The 5303-nt window shown below is 43.2% G+C and overlaps 1 pseudogene; it reads right to left on the bottom strand.

The window, feature by feature from the left end:
• Positions 1-3540: 3540 nt before the first annotated feature.
• LOC138076956 (protein BEX3-like) lies at positions 3541-4176 on the bottom strand (annotated as a pseudogene).
• Positions 4177-5303: the final 1127 nt, after the last annotated feature.

Below are 5303 nucleotides of genomic sequence, written 5' to 3'. Positions count from 1 at the left end.
CGACTTCACTTTCACTGTTCACTTTCATGCACTGGAGAAGGAAATGGCAACCCACTCCAGTGTTCTTGCCTGGAGAATCCCAGGGACGGGGGAGCCTGGTGTCTCTGGGGTCGCACAGAGTCGGACACGACTGATTTAGCAGCAGCAGCAGCAGCAGAGCCTAGCTCTCAGCATCAGTGGCGGGCCAGGGATCCAAGCCTGGTGAGTCATCCTGTTTCACACTATGACCGTAATGATTGGTTCATAAATGGGCATGTGACTCAAGCTGTCCAGTGAAAGTCAGCCCTGAGAGTTTTGATGGAGCCCCTGAGAAGGAGCCACGTTCATTCTCTTGGTTTTCAAGCTGATAGAATCTAAGTCTGGTGCTTCTGTTGACCACTTTATCACCCTTGAAAGAGAGTATGTCCAAAGCTGAGGCCAGCATAGAAAAAAAACTATGGAATGATAGAGTGCCTGAAACCTATTTCTAGACTTTTATGTTATGTGAAAAATAGACTTTCCACATGGCTTAAGCCAATTTGTGTTTAGTTTCTGAGTTCTGAATGATATAGGAAGGTTTTAATTATTAGAGTTTTATTACTTTTTAAATTTATTGGAGTGACTTCCCTATAATATTCCTTTCTTAATCTTTATTCTGCCCTCTGTGTCACATAGAAAACATCAATTTCTCCTTTTAAAGTAGACTTTATTTAAAGATATTATAGCTTGCCTGAATCTTTACTTCTGGAGTATAAACCTCATCAATCATTTTGTCTGTTCTCCTTTTAGCAAGATTTCGAATCCCCTCACTATGCAGGTTAGCTTTTTCTAGGTAAACTTTGGTTTTCTAGTGTTCCTCTTAAATGTGGCTCTCACATCTGAACCTGGGATTCCAGGGGAGGCTCAGTTCAGCTCAGTTCAGTTCAGTTCACTTCAGTCGCTCAGTCATTTCCGATTCTTTGCGACCCCATGAATCGCAGCACGCCAGGCCTCCCTGTTCATCACCATCTCCCCGAGTTCACTCAGACTCACGTCCATCGAGTCCGTGATGCCATCCAGCCATCTCATCCTCTGTCGTCCCCTTCTCCTCCTGCTCCCAATCCCTCCTAGCATCAGAGTCTTTTCCAATGAGTCAACTCTTCGCATGAGGTGGCCAAAGTACTGGAGTTTCAGCTTTAGCATCATTCCTTCCAAAGAAATCCCAAAGCTGATCTCCTTCAGAATGGACTGGTTGGATCTCCTTGCAGTCCAAGGGACTCTCAAGAGTCTTCTCCAACACCACAGTTCAAAAGCATCAATTCTTCGGCACTCAGCCTTCTTCACAGTCCAACTCTCACATCCATACATGACCACAGAAAAAACCATAGCCTTGACTAGACGGACCTTAGTCAGCAAAGTAATGTCTCTGCTTTTGAATATACTATCTAGGTTGGTCATAACTTTTCTTCCAAGAAGTAGGCGTCTTTTAATTTCATGGCTACTACCTGTTCCTTGCTAGGATGGACCATCTACTTCAATTAATTCAGCTCGGCTTTATTCCGAAAGTATTTTTAAAAGAAGAAGGTATTTTTAAAAAGTATATTACAGGACTTCCCTAGTGGGCCAATGGTTAAGAATCCTCCTGCCATTGCAGAGGGCATGGGTTTAATTCCTGCTCCGGGAAGATCCCACATGCTGCAGGGCAGCTGAGCCCATGCTCCACATCTACTGAGCCTGTGGTCTGGAGCCACTGAGCTACAACTACTCAGCTCGCGTGCCTAGGGCCTGTGTTCCACAAGAGAAGAGCACCCACTGCAGTGAAGAGTAGTCCCTGCTCACTGCAACTAGAGAAAGCCACGTGAAGCAAAAAGACACACTACAGCCAAAAAAATAAATGAATCTTTTGAAAAAAAAAGAAGACTTTATTCAGAGTTCCAGTGACTGGGATGAACTCTTGATACATTGAGGTTATGGTTATAAAGTCTCTGTTTTCTTTACAACAGGTGATGAGAAGCTGGGTAATCTACTCTGCACTTAACCACTAGATACAAATTCTGTTGTCACACAAAATGGAAGCCTGGCTTTCCCCATTTACTAACTGTCTAACCCTGAGAAAACTGTGTAGCTACCTTAGAGTCTTGCTCTCCAAGGTGTGCTACAGACAGATTTTAGAAACACAGAATCTTAAGCTCTTTCCTAGACCTACAAATCAGAATCTGCATTTCAACAAGTCCCCAGGGGAGCTGCATGCACATTAAAGTATGACAAGCACTTTCCTAGAATAGAGCTTTTTTTTTCACCTGTGCACTTTTTAAAAAAGAACTTTATTGTCATATGTTACATATCACATAATTCACCCATTTAAGCATCCAATTTACTGTTTTTTACTCTATTCACAGGGTTGTACAACCACTGTGTGCATGCGTGAGTGGTAAGTCACTTTAACCATGTCTGACTCCTTGCCATCCTATGGCCTGTAGCCTGCCAGGCTCCTCTGTCCATGGGATTCTCCAATCAACAATACTGGAATGCACTGCCATGCCCTCCTTCAGGGGATCTTCCTGATCCAGGGATCTAACCTGTGTCTTTTAACATCTCCTGCATTGGCAGGGAGGCTCTTTACCATTAGTGCCACATGTGAAGCCCTGTACAACCATTACCATAACATAATTTCAGACAGTTTTTGTCCCCATTTAGTAAAAATATTCCCATACCTACTTACAGTCAATTTGCATTCCCCTCCTACTTCCAAGCCCTGCTGCTGCTAAGTCACTTCAGTAGTGTCCGACTCTGTGTGATTCCATAGATGGCAGCCCACCAGGCTCCCCCGTCCCTGGGATTTTCCAGGCAAGAACACTGGAGTGGGTTGCCATTTCCTTCTCCAATGCATGAAAATGAAAAGTGAACGTGAAGTTGCTCAGTCGTGCCTGAGTCTTCGCGACCCCATGGACTGCGGCCTTCCAGGCTCCTCCGCCCATGGGATTTTCCAGGCAAGAGTACTGGAGTGGGACTTCCAAGCCTAGACTTGAGCAATTACTAGTCTACTTTTGCCTATGTATTTGCTTATTCTGGACATTTCCTGTAAATGGAATCATGCAATATGTGGTCTTTTGTGTGTGGCTTCTTTCACTTAGTAAGTATAATGCTTTCAAAATTCATGATGTTTTTTCATAGCACATATCAGTACTTCATTCTGTCTTATGGCCAATTAATATAATAGTGTCTGATGTACCATATTTGTGTATCCATTCATCAGTTGACAAACATTTGGGCTGTTCTCTCTTTTTAGCTATTGTGACTAATGCTGCTATGAACATTTGTGTATAAGTCTTTGTGTGGATGTAGTTGCATTTTTAGTTGCATTTTTCCATGCAAATGGGTGAAACTCTACTGTTGATGGAAATTTAGATTGAGTGCCAAGGCAATCTCCGATTAGAAGCTGGTAACACAGAACTCATCTGACACATGGAGATTACATAAGGTTCACAGCAAACGGACCAGTAAAGGCATTAACAAGAAAATGCAAGGATAAAGAGGACAACCGTGGGAATCACAGATTAATCTCATGGGAAATGGCAGGAGTCAAGGCGTAAGGCAAAGTTCGTCATGATGGTCCTGATGATTCGAGACCTCCCCCATGAGGATAGGAAGACACTTCCTCAATTACAGCTCCCTGTTTCCTCCTACTTTCTCTCAACTCCTCTATGAAAATTTCCATATCATCTCCATCTCCATTGATCCCATCATTGTCCTGCCTACTGGGCATGGCCCCTGGGAAATTAGGGGCAAGTCTGTGAGCCTGTCACCCTCTGTGATTTCCTGCTGACTGGTGACACTCACCTCCTCCCAAAGGGCAGTCTTCCTGTCCATTCTGCACGGCTGCTCCATTTCTTTCTTTTCCTAGTGGATATTCACCGTGATGAGATTTTTTTCCCTGATCATTTTTCTGGGCCTATCCTTGCTGTCTCCTTTTCCTTTTGATTCTTGCCACAAGTACCCCACTGCCATGCTTCGTCCCTGCTTGCCTCAGGTCTGAAGCTAGCCCGATGTGAGGGAGCAGCAGAAAGCTGGTAACCAGACAGGAGTGACTACTACACTGAAGGCTGTGTCACTCTGCAGCTCCTGGTCACGTGAGGGCTTCACGTCACTGCCAAGTTCGTCCCCAACTCCTACTTCTGGTTGCAATCTTAATAATATTGTTTTCCAAAAAATGAACATTGTATGTCTTCTCAGTTATTTAGCTCTTCTTTATTTTCTTTCAACAAGTCAGGTCTTGTATTTCTTTTTTATTTTTTTAAATTTTGTTAAATCTAAACCTAAGCATTTATTCTTTTGGATGCTATTGTAAATGGAATTGCTTTATTAATTCCAGTTTTAAACTGTTTAATTTTGAATTGTCAGTGTATAAAAATATAGTTGATTCTTTAATACTGGTATTGTATCTTACTACATAATTGAATTCATTTTTTAGTTCTAATAGTGTTTTAGTGGATTGTTTAGCATTTCTCTAAACGGACCACGGCATCTGAAAATGGGCTTTTACTTCTTCCTTTCCAATCTTGATGCCTTTTATTTCTTTCTCATACCTAATTGTCTTGACGAGAAACTCCTGTACATGCTTTAAAAAATTTGTGAGAATGACAAACTTTATCTTGTTCCTAATCTTAGGAGACAGTGTTTAATCTTTCACCCATTAGTATGATGCTAGTTGTGGGTTTTTCATAAATGCCGTGTAGCAGATACAGGCGGAGAAGGCAATGGCAACTCATGGATGGAGAAGCCTGGTAGGCTGCAGTCCATGGGGTTGCTAGGAGTCGGACACGATTGAGTGACTTCAGTTCCGCTTTTCACTTTTCACTTTTATGCACTGGAGAAGGAAATGGCAACCCACTCCAGTGTTCTTGCCTGGAGAATCCCAGGCACAGGGGAGCCTGGTGGGCTGCACAGAGTTGGACACGACTGAAGCAACTTAGCAGCAGCAGCAGCAGATAGAGGAAGTTCCTTTTTGCTCCTAGTTTGTGGAGTGCTTGTATCATGAAAGTGTATTGATTTTTGTCAAGTACATTTTCTGCATTTGTTGAAATTATCTCATGGTTTCTGTCTTTATTCCATTAATATGGTGTATTGCTTGTGCTTGTGCTGTCCCTTCAGTCACGTCCAACTCTTTGAGACCCTATGGACTCTAGCCTGCTAGGCTCCTCTATTCATGGGATTCTCCAGGCAAGGAGTGGCTTGCCAGGCTCTTCTGCAGAGGATCTCCCCAGCCCATGGACTGAATCCACGTCTCTTAGATCTCCTGCATTGCAAGTGGATTCTTTGCCACTGAGCTACGGGGGAAGCCCAAT

Source organism: Capricornis sumatraensis, chromosome 1 (assembly GCF_032405125.1).
Source record: "Capricornis sumatraensis isolate serow.1 chromosome 1, serow.2, whole genome shotgun sequence".
NCBI classification, from domain to species: domain Eukaryota; kingdom Metazoa; phylum Chordata; class Mammalia; order Artiodactyla; family Bovidae; genus Capricornis; species Capricornis sumatraensis.
This window is presented reverse-complemented; position numbering and strand designations above follow the sequence as displayed.